We start from the raw sequence: 17608 nt of genomic DNA, 5'->3' as shown, positions 1-17608 counted from the left end.
TATGTTCAGAGAAAGAAATCAGACCTAAAGCATGTAACAGAGGAATTTGTGTATAAAGAACTATGCAGTTTGAATATAAGTAAGAGCATGGGCCTAGATGGTATTCCAGCAAGGTTTCTTAAGGATGCAGCCCCAATTCTGAAAATACCTTTTACTTTCTTGATAAATTTATCTATCTCTGAAGGTACGGTACCTGACGATCTGAAAATGGCTAAGGTCAATCCCCTATTTAAGAAAAAGGACAGACTTAAGCCTGAAAATTACAGGCCTGTTAGCATTTTAAGTGTTGTTTCTAAAATTCTAGAAAAAGCTGCCTATAAGCAACTTGAAAATTTTTTGATTTCAAATAATTTATTATTTGAGTTTCAATCAGGATTTAGAAGTTCATATTCAACTGATTCTTGTCTCATTCACTTGATAGATCACATTAAAACTCAAACAGCCAAAGGTCTTTTTACAGGCATGGTCCTATTAGACATACAGAAGGCGTTTGACACAGTAGATCACAAGATATTATGTGACAAATTAGAAGTAATTGGGGTTAGATCTATACCTTGGTTTGAGTCATATTTGACAAACAGAAAACAGGTTGTAAGTGTAAATTGGGTGATTTCAGAAGTATGTAATATTACATGTGGTGTCCCTCAAGGTAGCTTACTGGGTCCACTATTGTTTTTGAACTATGTCAATGATGTTCAAACTAGCATCGACTCGGATTGTAAAGTTTTGATATATGCAGATGATACTGCAATTTTATTTTCCCATATAGACCCTGGGGTCATCTCGCATAAATTATCCAGAATGCTGGAATCATGCCATGATTGGTTAACTGACAATAAATTGTCCCTACATTTGGAAAAGACGGAGAGTACAATTTTTGGTCCTGGTCGAAAACTTCGGTCTTTAATACCGGGTGATTTTGATATCTCCTGTAATGGTATTAATATTGAATCCAAAACTTTTGTAAAATATTTGGGAATAACAATTGATCAGTTTCTAACTGGTGATTTTATTGTCAACTCTATAGTGAAAAAAAGTCAATCAAAGGCTTAAATTTTTATATAGAAACAAAGAGTGTCTAAATTTTCAATCTAGGAAAACATTGTGCTCTTCTCTAATTCAATGTCATTTTGACTATGCATATGCATGCTGGTATGAAGGTATATCAAAACAAATGAAGAATAAACTTCAAGTGGCACAAAATAAGATTGTGAGATTTATTCTGCAATTACATCCCAGAAAGAGTGTGACTTATATTGAATTTAAGAAATTGGGCTTTTTAAATATTAGTAATAGAGTCAAACAACTAAGACTCAATCATGTTTTCAACATTTTTAACAATATATGCCCAAATTATTTACATACTAATTTTGTTAGAAATGAAACATCTTTCAATACAAGATCTAGTAGTAAAAACTTTTATATACCAGGAATTAAAGGGTGTGAATCCACCACTTTCTTTTATAATGGAATAAAAGAATGGAATTCGTTACCAAACATGATTAAAAGTTGCTCTAAAAATATAATTTTAAAGTACAAGTGAAAAAGTTTTTGATGGATAAATTTAAATCCATCTTTAATAGTGAATTTGTTTTTTTATTAATTATACTGGGGCTTTGACCATTTATCTGTGATAAATTCTAAATGATTTGTGTTTGTATTTTTCTATGTGTCAACCCTTTGTGTCAACTGGAAGTCTCGTCATAAAAGGACCCCACTGGAAATAAGTTTTAATAACTTTTGTGGGTCATCCTAAGATATTAGGCTACAGTGAAAATCTAGTCAATTTAAATTTCACTCATTATTTAATCTAGTCTATTCATATTATCAAAATATCATGAAAAGTTTCATAATTTTATTTTTTAAATTAAAATTTTTAGTAAAATGTAAATCATTTTAGTGTCTATAAATTATGTCTAGTGCTATATCTGTGTCATTGTAATATATTGTATCTGTCAAATTCATGCCTTTTTATCTTGAATTAATATATATATATAGCTACCCTAAGTGTGGTTTCCGTGAGGGAACACCAACGACAGCTACTACACAGAATGAAGAAGTATACCATAGTCTCCCGAGAGAGGGAAGGATGAGAGGCTCAACAAAACAGATCAAACGGCAACGACTTGGAAACGAAAACGGACAACGACACAGATGGCGCAAACAACTTTGACAGGAGAGAAAGCAGAAGCTAACTGCCATTGTGGAAAGAACTACAAGAACCAAAGAGGCTTAAAGATTCACCAGTCAAGGTCTGGATGCAGTCGAGGAATTGTTACAGAGCAGCGCACAGATATATCTGGTGAGACGCAGGAGAATCCTAGCCAGGACACAAACCATAGTGCAAGGAATCTCTCTGCATCAGTATCATCCCACAACAGCAGCCAAAGCTTGAATTGTGAGGAGCACATTACACAGGCAGCAAAGGCAAGAGACATCACATCAGAAAGAAAGGATAGCATGGCCAAAGATGAACAGTGAAGCCCAATGGAGAGATCTGAACGATGATTTAGGAGTAATTCTGGAAACATCACTGCAAGGATGTGTTGAGAGGAGGATAGAAACACTGACTACTCTAGTGTATAACATCGGAAAAGAGATTTGGTGTTGAGGAGAGGAAAGAAAGAAGTAACATCAAGCCGACACCAAACTGGATAGAACAGAGAATTAAACAGCTAAGGAAGGAGCTCAAAGACCTAAACAGGCGGTACAAGAGAAGCAATGAGATAGAGCAGTTAGGAATAGCCTGCCTTACAGACAGTATTAGAGATGAGTTGAGAAGAACTAAAAGGGCAGAACAACTCAAGAATAGTAAAAAGAAAAAAGCGAAAAATAGAGCGAATTTCATCAAGAATCCATTTAACTACGCAAAAACACTGTTGGGTGGAGAAAGAACAGGACATCTGCATTGTAGTAAGGAAGAAGTAGAAAAGTATCTGCATGAAACACACTCAGACATAAGGGAGAGAGGTACCTTTGGGATATTGTCCAAGAGTTGAAGAAGAAGAACAACCAACAATAGACTTTGAAACTAAGGAACCAACATGGAAAGAAGTTAGTGAGGTGGTAAAAAAGGCAACAACAGGATCAGCACCTGGATACAGTGGGGTGTACCGTGCAAAGTCTACAAGAAATGCCCAAAGATACTAAGGAAACTATGGCAGCTATTCCGAACACTATGGAAAAAAGGGACCATTCCAGAAAGCTGGCAGAAGGCAGAAGGGTGCTTTGTACCAAAGGAAAAAGATTCAAAAGACATTTCACAGTTTAGAACAATTTCACTGCTGACCGTAGAGGGGAAAATCTACTTCTCTGTCTTGGCAAACAGGATGACAAAGTATATGGTAGAGAATGGTTACATCGATACATCTATGCAAAAGGAGGCATTGCAGGTTTTCAGGGTGTGTAGAACATACTAGTGTTCTAAGCCAACTCATACATGAGGCGAAGACCGGAAAGAAGAATTTGGCAGTTGTATGGTTAGATCTGGCAAATGCGTATGGATCAGTACCACACAAAATGATCGAGATGGCAATGGATCACTACCACATTCCAAATCACATCAGAAAGATAGTCCAAAATTATTTTGGTGGAATACAGCTGCGATTTACTGTAGACAATAAGACAACAGCATGGCAGAAACTAGAGAAAGGAATAGTTACGGGTTGTACCATCTCGCCGATACTATTCATTATGAGCATGAATATCATCATGAAGGCCGCTGAAAGAGAAACAAGAGGTCCAAAGACAGATTCAGGGATTTTTCTACCAGCAACAAGAGGGTTCATGGATGACCTTACAGTTACAATGTCATCCCATATCCAAGCAAGATGGATACTTTTAGCACTGGAAGAGGTAGTCTCGTGGGTCAGGATGAAATTTAAGCCAAGGAAATCAAGATCAATGATACTCAGGAAGGGTCAGATAACAACAAAGTTCCAGCTTAAGATCCAAGGGGACGAGATACCAACAACTGTAGATAACCCTATAAAGTGCCTTGAAAAATGGTTTGATGACACCCTAAAAGACAATACCAATGTGAAGACATTACAAACACAGGTTGAAGAATAGCTTAAGAAGGTAGATAAAAGTGGGTTGCCTGGGAAGTTTAAAGCTTGTATATACCAACATGGATTGCTACCAAGACTGACATGGCTTCTCATGATCTATGAAATGACAGCAACAACAGTCTAAGGCGTAGAAAGAAAGATAAACAGTCACATCAGAAGATGGCTAGGAGTACCACCAAGTTTTACAGCCATAGGTCTTTACAGTCGATCTTCACAAATCCAGCTACCTTTAACATCAACTTTGGAGGAATACAAGGTATCAAAGAGCAGGCTTGCTATGACTCTCAGAGACTCAAAGGATAGCAAGATCAGTAAGGCTGGAATCCAGACACGAACTGGGCGAAAGTGGTCAGCGAGAACTGCAGTAGATCAAGCAGAAAGTATTCTTCATCATAAAGATATAGTGGGCTACACCGTTACTGGTAGACAGGGCTTAGGAATGACACATTTCCAACAGTGGTCAAAGGCAACACCAAAAGAGAAGAGCAGTATGGTGCAGTCAGAAATAAGACTAGTAGAAGAAGAACAAAGAAGGGCAAAAGCAGTAAAGCTTTGCCGTCAAGGAGCATGGATGAAGTGGAACTTGCCAGAAAGAAAGATCACATGGACAGAGTTATGGAGGATGGAAACATTCAGAATTTCTTTCATGCTTAGGTCAGTCTACGATACACCTCCTTCCCCTTCAAACTTACACCAGTGGGGAATGATAGAGGAACCAGGCTGCAAGTTATGTGGAGAAAGAGGTACGATGGAACACATACTTTCAGGCTGTAAGGTGGCACTGACACAGGGAAGATATCGATGGCGGCACGACAAGGTCCTAAAACATCTGGCAGAGATCCTTGATGTTGAGAGAAGGAAGAAGAGACCAACAGCAACAGAGGCTAAGCAGATCAGATTTGTTAGAGAGGGAGATACTGGTCATGCAACAAAGTCACAACAGCACTTCATCTTGGACAAGGGCAGTGAATAGAACACGAGGGCTGACATTGGCAAGCAGCTTGTGTTTCCTGAATGTATACAGACAACCCTACGCCCAGACATTGTAGTTTGGTCACAGAAGTCAAAGATGATAGTAGCAGAATAACTAACAGTTCCTTGGGAAGAGAGATGAGAAGAGGCATACCAGCGGAAAAAAGAGAAATATACAGAGCTGATGACAACATGTAGAGAGAGAGAGGTTGGAAAGCGTGGCTGTTCCCAGAAGAAGTAGGCTGCAGAGGATTTCCTGCACAGTCAGTATGGAGGATGTTAAAGGCAATGAAAATATTTGGAAAGGCAAGGAAGACAGCAGTAAGACAGTTAGGGGAAGCAGCAGAACGTTCATCATGCTGGTTATGGCATCGCAGAGATGATCTAAGCTGGAAGCCGAGTGCTGATGAGTAGAGGTTTGGCCACCTCTACTGACCCGCCAACCGGAGGATGTAATGGTACAGGGTCGAAACATCTGGTGAAGGTTGGAACCATCTGAAGACACCAAAGCACCGGCAGAGAGCGACAGAGATTCAGAGATGAGGGAAGATGAGCAGTCAAATGAATATGACAGCAGAAAAGCAGAATACCACCATCTGTAAGTAATAATCATTTTACAAGTTGCTTTCTTTAAAAAAAGAAATGCAATCGTGAACCCAAATGCCTGTTTGATACGAAAGATCAGATAATTGTTAAATAAGATCCAAGGTTGTACCTTATTTTTGTTCTATAAATATAGGCAACAGTAGTATACCGCTGTTCAATAGCTATTATTCGATTAAGCAGAAACAAGTACGGGAAACAAACTAAAACCGAGGGAAACACTCTATAAGATATAGAAACTGACATAGATTGTCAATGTAACTACTGTTCAATGTGAGGCAAAATGTTCTTTTTAAAAGAATCCTTTGTCTATCTCCGCTCCCTCTCTTTGTCCCGAAAGATAACATGACAACATTCTTAATAAGAGTCACCCTCTGGATGTTCATTCTGAGGTGCTGTTTTTTAAATTATAGTTAGTTTTCTGGCTGCAGTCGAAATGCAAATGTGAAGAAATTTAATGAAATTAATCATAATTATTTGTTTGTGTAGCCAGTTTAAAAATAGTTCAAAATTTTCAACTGTTCTTATTTGATTATATTCAAGGTATATTTGACCTCAATCTATTTATACCACAGACAACTAAGTGCAACCGAACTTTTGGAGTGAAAGAGTTTGAAACCACAACTTTATAACTTGTTCAACCAAATCTCACTTTTCATTTCTAGCTCGTCCTTTTGAAAATAAGCAAAAATGAAATGAAGTTGTTGTTTTGTTGCTTTTATACGTCTGTGAATAAGAATAAAAATAAGAATTTTATTAGTCTAAAATCCAAACAATAGGATTGTTACTAAATAAAAAAAAACAGCATATAAATAACAAAACGATAGACAGAAGACAACACAAACATGTAGCATTGAAAAAAATAAAAAATATTAATATTTATTACAATACTATTTTTGACAGCATGCCTCCTCTATAAAGTTATCAGTTCCAATATCTTGATTATATATTACATTATAATATTAGTCATGAATCATTCACAGTTCATATATTGACATTACAGTTGTTTCTCTCATTATACATTTCATTTATACTGTTAATAATGATTATTAATATATCACATTCTTCACAAGAAAATATAACATCAAATTTGTTTTCATTGCTCATTAAATTTAAACAGGTGACAATATATAGAAATTTCGTAAACATTTTGATCCTAGGTTAATAAAGTTCTGTTCGTATTATGATAAAATGGAAATCATCTTCCACCTCTTTGTGTGACCGACAGAAGGAAGCAGGAATAAAAGGGACAATGCAGTATAGTTCATGTCCTGTACGCAATTAAAAAATGCTGTTTTTGCAATCGGCTGTCGACGTTGAATATATATGGATGTTGATTTAAAGAAAAATAATATGTACTATTCTGTTTTTTTGTTTTTGTTTTGTTTGTGTGTGTGTAATGAATTACAAACGATTTTTTAAATCGCCTATCTTGTTAACATATCGTCATATTTTGCGCAAAACACGCTCCATGCATCTGTTAACTTGACTCTCTAACCGTGGCTTGGCCTATGAATACAGATTGTCGCAACTTCCCGAAACATGAATTGATGGAATTCCCAGAAATTTGCAATGATAGATAGGACATGAAGTTGTGCACCTGCTCATTTACTTTTAATCTTATTTATTACGGGGAGGGGTTAAATATAAATACATGCACCAAAACAAAATAATTGACTTTGCCATATTTAAATATATTTATTGGAGAGGGTAATTGACACAGGTGTCTCTAGGAAAACTCACATTTCCCCCACAAAAAAGACTTACGGATGTCTAGTTTGATAAAATAATCATAACTAAATAATGTTAATCTTCCTGGTATAACTAGTACTTAAACAATTGCTAATCTTTTCTCGAAAACCATAAAGAAAATTAAGGAGATGTGGTATGATTGTCAATTCGACAACGATCCACTAGAGTTCAAATGAATATGATATAAGCAATTATAGGCAATCATATGGCTTTTATGGTCGTATTTCATTCTGTTTTTGTTTCTACTTTGATGACAGTAAAGAATTTATATTTTTTTCCTAATATATTCCTCTTGAAACGAAAATAAAAAGTAACCCCACCTAAGTAATTCTAATTTACCTGATAATTGTAGATATCATTGTTCTACTATACGCATCTGTCATGGACATAAAACTTTGATAGCTGAATAAATGGACTGCGCTCTATTTAATTTTGCTAAAATGGATAGATTTTAAAATTCTAAAAACGCCCTCTCCGTTGACGGTAACTTTTTTCGCTAAAAATATCATCTCCAATGTGACCACAGCTTGTGTTTCAGAAAACTTTGGCTCATGCATCTCTAATTAATTAACTACTGATGTAGGATATCATTAAATGTCGATAAACACTTATCTCTATAGTAACTGCAAAACGCTAATAAATATTCATAAGATCATTTAATTACCTTTTACGCAGTTGGCCATAGAAAAGAACAGATGTATTCCGAAAAGACTTCCGGTGTTCCGAAAGACAACAGCGGACGTCCAATATATACTGCGTGAACCCCTGAGGGTTCACGCAACAAACGGAACGAATTTTCCTTTTGCGTTGTTAATTTCTTATCCTTGATTAAAGTTCATTTTTATGGAGGGTATAATTCTCACTGTGTTGGTCATTAGCAGTAACGTCACAGATATCAATGGACGTCATATTTTCATCACTCTAAAATTTTATAAAAGGGATACATATCTTTTAAATTGGTCAAAAGTTTTACTGAATCTTATCACGAACATCGTGAATTATTTTGGTAGCATGATTCCACATTCAGAAAATTAACAAAAAGTGGTACCTCGACCGCACCCATTTTTTTTTCGGAAATATAATTTGGAAAGATAATAATGTTAGGAAATGTCGTTTTAATATTTTTATTTGGCTTACAGATATATTGTTAACAGTAATTTCATATTGTTGTTGTTCAATCGTTGCATCCATTAATTTTTTGCTTGTTTGATTTCTTCGCAATTTTGTTTTTAGAAAGAGTCAAGATTACAAAGTTCCGCTTATTTTCCTTCATTTAGCTTTCTTTCAACAACTGCGAACATCCTTGATTACGGTATAATTAATATATTATTGTTTTGTTTGTACTTGTGTTTTTGCTATCTTTTATATCGTTATCATGCTTAAGTTGCTTTTCCTGGACTGGTTCTTATTGTATTTTCTTTTAAGAAACCGTTTACTGTTTGGTCCATTTTTGGTAATATCCTTTAGGCGTATCTCGGTACTTGTACATCCCGCCATTGTATTGGTGTGCTGTGGTCATTTTTTGTATTCTTGTGTTTCATTTTTACGTATGTACTTTGTCTATATGCCATTTTGTTTTTCGTTGTTGACATATTTGTTTGTTTTTATAGTGATTGAGATTATAACACAATGTCCTATTTTGACATGTTTACCTATTATGTCTGTTTGTTTTGTTTACACATTGTTGTCAATACAATGGAATTTTATGCGACTGTCATACAAGTTAGAGGTTTAGCTAGCTTTAAAACCAGGTTTAATCCACCATTTTCTACATAAGGAAATGCCTGTACCAAGTCAGGAATATGACAGTTGATTTCCATTCGTTTGATGTGTTTGTTGAGGGACTTTCCGTTTTGAATTTTCCTTGGAGTTCGGTATTTTTGTTGTTTTACTTTTTATATCTAAAAAGAGATGAATTCAACTTTACATATACACAGCTTGGTTCAGAAGCATCAGATCTCAGTCAAAGAGATTGTGGAAGTAATTACCGGCCCCGAGAAGCCGTATCTTACCCTGCATGACTAAGATATATACTCTTCACGCAGAAGTTAATGGAGTATTTTATCATATAAATGGAATGTTCACAATGGGAAAAGCTACAGGTTGTGAAACAATCTCACATTGTGTATAGATTATACAGGAAAAACATCATCATGTGAATAGAAGATAAACTAAATGATAGAATTGTGAAATAAAATACGAGAAGATAGCTCTTAGAAAATGTTTTCAGAATATCAAAAGAAAAGATATGGTCACCGTACGCTTTTTGACCCTGCTTTACATAACTGCTAACTTGATTAGAGAAAATCTAGACCTGTGTTCTGCTATTTTATCATCCAAGATCCTTAAATCATATCGTTTGTCGAAATTACGTACGACAGAGTTCAGTTCTTAACCGACCCTTACTGTCTTTACTTTTATTCAGATATTGAAAAATTTTATCAACGAAATCTAACAGGTTTAGTTGTAAGCTACCACTGGTGATGGGTCGCTTCCTATATAAATCAAGCTTTACAGACGTGCCGCTGGTATGGGTCACTGAATTTCAAACATATCAATTGGATGCAATTTCACGGAGGCAATATATCAATGGGTAGAAATTTATATGCGAATGGGTCATAAATCTTCATTTTCAGTAGTGTAAAAAGGCTGATTCTATACCACCTCCAATTTTATAGTAGAAATTCAGCATCTTAATTACCTCTAAAATTCAATATAAATGGTAAACGAACAGTTACTAAGTAAATAAACAACATGATGGCATTTTTTATCAACAAAAATTGTAAAAACACATTGAAAATTGAAATAAAAGAATGACAACAGATAATAATATGGCTTTTTGCGTGAACCCCCCTGAGGGGTTCACGCTTATATATTGGCGAGTTTGGATGTGTCTATGGGCCACTCGATATCTCTCGGCCGGAAGTCGGAATAAAATTCTCGGAACGTCTCGAAAGTTTTCGATCATTTATACAGGTAGTTATCTACGTCTTTGATACGGTCCCTCTATGACTTGGCTACCACGTGACATTACACCATCAAAGTAAATTGGAAAGTAAACAATAAGGCTAGGTTGCAGTCAATAAATCGTTTAAATATAAGAACCTTTTTGCCTTTTCACAAAACATATGTGTTTTTAATAATGTGAATGTTTATAAGCGCTTTGATTTGAAAGTTTTTAAACAAGTATTATGACAACGCAATTATATTTGTTTTAAAACGACCCCTGTACACTGTGTGTATCTAGGTATATTATAACGTGGTATTGTGCATTGTCATGATAACATGTAAACTAATTATGTCTGAAGATTTAACCACGTGTGTATTTTCATCATAGACTAAGGAGAGAACATTCTGATTTAAATGTGTATATTAGATCGGAAAACAGAAAGATAAAATTATTATCAAAAGTATTCAATTTAATTAATTCAATAGAAATCAAAGAAATATATACAAAATATATACTGTATTTATGTTTCTGTTGAAACTAAATATTAAATTGAAGTCAGAATATTTTCAGAGTTGCAATTAAGAAATAAGTATTTATATGACAAGATACTATGCTTTGGTATTTTTAAATATTCATTTGTAAATGAAACATGCATAATAATAAAATCTGAACAAATCCTTGCATCATACAAAAAAAATGTTGATAATGATTATATTTCTACGTTAATTATTTCCTACCGTTTTAGTAAGGTTTTATAAGTAATTGTTATTTATTTTTTTGTATTGTAATATATCCATAAAACGGAAAGTAAGATAAATTAATTAAATATTTAAATTTTAAACGGTCGTGAATAAAAATACTTGTGTGTTTTCAATTCACAAAGATTTTAAATCCTTGCAGCTCACAAAAAAAAACGTAATAATAATTTACAATAATCATTACAAAATTTAATTAAGTACTATCATAATGTTAATTTTTTTGTAATGTTTTAGTATGGATTTATAAGTCTTTGCTTATATTTTGTATAGTAATCTATTCATATAGTGGAATGGTAGAATTTAAAAATAGATTCATTTGATAAATAAAATGTCCGTCCGTAAATACTTGACGTTTGTGTTTATTGATACTACATGTATATATATTAAAATTTTTCGGAAAAAAATTACTAACAGGAACGTAATTAAACTATGTTTATTATAAAATTTCGATTGTATTTTTGTTTGTTTGTTTTAATAGTTTAACCTTATAACATCTACATATTTGTACTATGGTACGGTTTTGAAAATTGTATTCACTGTGTTGCCCAACTATCCTACACGTCTTGATTCATTCACATTATAGATCACATTTCAAACGCACACTCTCGGTTTGCGTTCTCAAAAATTCCAATAATACTAATTTCACTCGTGAATGCGCATTTTCGTTTTTCTTATCTAAATTTAGGACACGACTGTAAGAGATTGACATGTGACTTTCATGCACGGTCATCATTACTTACGGTATTCTGACCTCTAGCTGTTTCTCTTTTGTTTCTTTTTTGAGTCACTGTCCTATAATAAACTTTGACCTTTTCGAAAAGCTAAGGATTGTCTACCCAAGGAATAGATTCCTTAACTTTGTAATTTATTTGGCCTTTTAACTTTTTTCGTATGAGTGTCACTGATGCTTTTTTGTAGTCTTGCGTGTGGCGAACATCATTTTAATTCTGGTATCTTTTTATATCTACATACCTTTTTATATAAATTGGTTATTTTGAGGGTATGTACAGGTATTCATAAAATTTCTGAATTAAGATATTCTTCGGCAAAACCAAGTTTCCCTGTAGAATATTTGAATTGATTTAAGTAAAATCAGGAAATCCTTAAAATTTGAGATGTTTTATTAGACCAAAAAAAGTCTCTTTATAAGATGTCCCAATCAGTTGCATGCCACAGGTTTCATTGCATGGAAATTGGACTTTAGATTTATCTATACAATTAACATCTACCATGAGTACTGACAGCTTCAATAACGAATTGAGAACATGAAGGTCCATGCAGGAAGCAAAATATAAAGATATGATAGATAAAATAAATGCATGCAGAATTCCAGATTATAAAGCAAACTGAGTGCATAAATTTATATTGCGATTGGTTTGTGCAATTTGCATAAGTCATCCGGTTTGTAGAAATTGGGATTTGCAAAAGGGTTATCATCGGGAAAATTATGTACATTCCCAAGTACTAAATAAAATAGTCTAGCTTTAAAATGTATATTCAAATAGTAGATGTAATTATACACTTTCAACTGACTTCTTCTAATCACAGTCAATTATTTCAATTCAAAAGCAAACACGGTCTTAGGTTCACGTATTGCTTTTCTTTTTTTTAAAGAAAGCAACTTGGTTTTTTTTACAAAAGTATTGTGAAGCATTTAAACAAGCAAATGTTAAAATACCAATTAACGTCAACTTGTCGTTATAAGAACCCTAAGAGGTGTATCAATGATTGGTGATTTACAAGCAAATCCTTCAAAAGGTAACCCCCCCCCCCCCCTTTACGGCGAATAACGACTACACTTTAGCGTTAAAAAAAATGGTATGTAATTAAAATTTGAATTATAATGTAAAGTGTATTTTAAAAAAAGGATTTATACAATTATTTTTTTTAAGTACAATTTTACTAAAAAAGGTAACAATAATTTATTAAAACACCCGTGAATAGCAATGGAACGAACGCCTTATAGCGATGGATTGAACGCCTCTAAGAGACGAAGCGTTTGAACGAACGCCCTATAGCAATGGATCGAACGCCCCTAAGCGATGAAGCGTTTGAACGAACGCCCTATAGCGATGGACCGAACGCCCCTAAGCTATGGAGTGTTTGAACGAACGCCCTATAGCGATGGACCGAACGCCCCTAAGCGATGGAGTGTTAAAACGAACGCCCAATAACGATGAACGCCCCTAAGCGAACACATCAATTTTGTATAACCCAACAAAAAGTAGCCAAAAGTATTAAAACCATAAAAAAATTAAAGAAGTTAAAGAAAACGGCTTCCAGTAATTAGAACACCATTATGGCAAATATTAATTTATATCCCAAAACAGATATTCGTTACGATTTACCAAGAAAAGATGTGTGTGGAAAAACAAAAGATATGTCCAAAATTATAGGACAATTAGTAGTAAGAAATAACGAAACAAAAGTAGGCAATTTAGATTATAATAAGTTTTGTAAACGTGGCCATAAAATGATCCAACTTCCAGATATTTGTGTAGACAGTTTTTGTGTTTCCTTTCCTGTAGGTAAACAGTTGGGTTGGGGAACAAGTACCACGTAAAAGTGGTATTAGAAAAATAACTAAATATATGATATGTACAGTACAAATTTCCCTTATACGTTACAACATGCAACTTTTCAATCTCGTTTGACGTGTTTGAGCTTTTGATTTTGCCATTTGATAAGGGACTTTCCGATTTGAATTTTCCTTGGAGTTCGCTTTTTTTGTTATTTTACTTTCTACTTGGGACTAAATTCCAAACAAAATTTGTTAAGGCGCAAGGTGCGAAATTAGGACAAAACCGACAACAGTTTAAAGTAGCATGCAAAGACAAAAAAATAGAAGGTGTTTTTGCTGTACTAAAAATACAGAATTTTACCAACAAGGAATGGAATTGGACGACGACGATGTAACTATAGATTTTGCTGGCAGTTTTGAACGATCGGAATTACGAGACTATACGTTGGGAAAACACGGAGTTTGTATGGAAAACAAAAATACTTTCAAAACAGATAGGGATGAAGATATTTGCTTTGAAATGGATGTGGACGAAGATGTAATAGATATAGACGAGGAGGTAGCTACTTGCAAACAAGAAAACTTTTCTGGAACCATTTTACGTAATACATGTAGTGTTGGTGGAAATTGTCTTACATACATGCAAACATTTAAAGGGTGTGCATTTCGTAGTAAAGTTTACAACAAAGTTGTGCAAAGTATGGCCGCGGAAAGTGCAAGTGTACGAGGAGTTTTTGGAACCCACCTTTGTGATTGGTGTAATAATCCTGGATCGCGTCTTAGGGAAACTACTAGTATACCAAAGGGTTTGGAACAATGAACTAACACGGGTAGATGCCACATTTTATGGTCGCATGCCTAGTATAGAAGACCTAAAAGAAATCCTTTCAAAATGAAACACTTATTTGCCACACCATATTATGTTATTCCACACCGGTGGTTTCCCAATGGAAGGCGTTATTGTACCAAATAAATTCTACATCCATTTATTTTTGCAAGGATGCTGGGGAAATAGCATTAACTTATTGGGTGAACGAACACACAGGAAAAGTATAGGTAGTGTTTATATACAATTGGATATGGTAAAAAAGAACGAAAATTGGAACAAACACTACTTTGGATGGCAAGCGAATTAACTTTTACAAAACCAATACACATATTTTATTTGGAAATATCTGGGACTATACTAAGTAGTATAATAGTCCCAGGAAATAGACAAGGTAACATACAGACTTTCTTGTGGGGTAAAATCCTTTCAAAAATATGCAGCGACGATTTACGTACAAGACTTGTGGAAAAACATATTTGAATAAGTTTTTAAGTGCTAAATCGGAGTTTGTTAACCAAAACGATATGAGAATTGTTGCATGTAATGGGATCGATTTTATATTTGTACAACAACTTCCAACCTAAATAGCAAACGAAGATTCTAATTTTTCGAACTGGAAGTTTCCTTACAACCAATTTTAATTGGGACAAAAGCTATGCAAAAACAAACTTACGAAAATACTACCATTGCAGAAAGGCAAAAATATATGGATCGTAAAACAGAACACCGAAAAATGGTATGGGCAAAACATCTGTTTTTACAAAACTTGCCGAAAAGGAAAATGCTGCTAGAAAAAATAAATGTACGAAAGTTTGTACCAAAATCGACACCAAACGTTTAAAAAGGAAGACGAAGGTAAAGAATTTGTAGTAACAACAATTGGTCCGTGTAATGGTAACCATGGGTTATACTACATATTGCTAACAGACAAAAGAACATATACTGCAGATTTTAGTTCAAGGAAATAAATTCCTAGTATTTTGGAGTTACTTACTAAGGAAACAACCAATGGGCGTCTTATATACAATTTAAGTGGTAGAAATATTTACACAGTTGTAATGGAAAAATGGGTTTTAAGTGGAAATCGACATTACTATTCAAAAACTAAGTTGGTGGCAAGTAATGCTTTATAAAGATTGGATTCTGGTGGAATTATACCCGAAATGGTACCAGAACCACCGACACCAAATTCATTTGCTTTAAAAATATTACTTGGTCGACAAAAGCAGCTTGTTTGTTTAGAATCCTTGGAAATTGGGACAGCCATCGAAGGAGTTGGCATGTGTATCCAAAATTAATTCTAGGGAAGTACATATTTACCTTGGAACGGATGGGAAATGTTATCGTGGTTCTCTTTTTTTCTACTCGCGATGTGTTAAAATTAGCTCCAAAAGAACAATTTAGATTAATAATACAAGGTTTAAACATTACAGCAACTAAAAAGCGCGAAATGGCAGTTGGTATTGTTAGTTGTAAGAATTGTTAAAAAAAAACCGCACAAATAACAAACACCACAACTCCCCCCTGTTTTTTTTACTATTTATCTGGTTAATTTAATACATTTTTTTTCATTTTTTTTTTACCTACCCAAAGGTTTTAAAAAATTGTATACTATTTTTTAACAAACACATTTATTGCTATTTGTTTTTAGTTTTGTTCAACAATTGTATCTTTTTTTTATACAATTTGTTTCAATAAAATTTACAATACTGACATCGAGTCATAAAATTTAAGATTCATTTGGTCAACCTTTGCTTTTAATAAGCTACCTCATTTTGTAATATATTCTGCCTTTTTTTGGTAAGATTTATACATTTTATCTACTTATTTTTTTGTACCTTTTGAGCGTTTTTGTTTTTATTTATTTTAAACTTTCATCTAAAATTTGTGGTAGCCGTTATTCGCCGTGTTATTTTTACAACATTTTTTGGTTAAAAAAATTCATGTTTTCAAGCAGAAAGTGTGGTAGCCGTTATTCGCCGTACGGGGGGGGGGGGTGGGGTATTTTTTTTACCCTTTTGACAGTTTTAACACTGGAGTATCGTGACCTTTTCCGATGTCTGCATAGATATCGTAATCATGATCGGCTTCGAATTTGGCATTGCAAATATTACGCCATCTCGAAGCCGACCACCCCACTTCTTTTGCACAGTCTAATGAAGGATTTGCTTGTAAATCACCAATCATTGGTTACATCTCCCAGGGTTCTAATTACAACAAGTTGACGTTATTTGGTATTTTAACATTTGCTGGTTTAAATGGTTCTTCACAATACTTTTGTAAAAAAGCCATATTATTATCAGTTGTCATTCTTTTTATTTCAATTTTTAATGTGTTTTTACAATTTTTGTTGATAAAAAATGCCATCATGTTGTTTATTTACTTAGTAACTGTTCGTTTACCAATTATATTGAATTTTAGAGGTAAGATGGTGAATTTCTTCCATAAAATTGGAGGTGGTGTAGAATCGGCATTTTTACACTACTTTACGATCTTTTTTTATTTAATAGATCATGCATGTAAACTACGGAAGCGTATTATGGACTTAAACAGACACACTCTAATCAGTTATCAATTCTGCTAAAGGCATGCGATAGCGGCTCTGATTCTTTTCACGGATTGCCTTTACTTTTGGTCTTTTTTTAAAGTTTAGTTTTTTCAACTTTTGTATGTCTTGTATTGAGATGTCTTGAGATTTTTGGATTTTCATATATCCAAGTTTGCCTCGATCAGCACAGAAGAGACATTATTAAACGAAAAGCAAATCTGGTGAAGTAAAATTGGTACCGTTGATGTTATTAATTGCCATTGCTCTCTGTTTTAGATAATGTTAATGGCAAAATATTAGTGCTTGCATAGGCTTATAATTATGATCATTTCAACAAAGTGAGAAAGTTTGATGTAACCGAGTTACAAAATATATATCTTGAATGTCTTTCAAAATACAGATACCTTGGTTTATATTTCAACTCACCTAGCTCATTCGGTTATGGAAAAATAGGTTGGAAAATTGAAAAAGTTCCGTACGGGCAAGGATTTACTATACAAATCCTTGGTACGGGTACGGATAATAATCATGCTTTTCTACTAACCAACATCCACGCCCCCGGAAGTACTATTTACCATCACATTATTATATATTTCGAACGCAAA

The sequence above is a fragment of the Mytilus californianus genome, unplaced genomic scaffold (assembly GCF_021869535.1).
Source record: "Mytilus californianus isolate M0D057914Y unplaced genomic scaffold, xbMytCali1.0.p SCAF_1, whole genome shotgun sequence".
Lineage (NCBI taxonomy): Eukaryota > Metazoa > Mollusca > Bivalvia > Mytilida > Mytilidae > Mytilus > Mytilus californianus.
The sequence above is the reverse complement of the archived record's forward strand: the minus strand, read 5'-3'. Positions refer to the sequence as shown.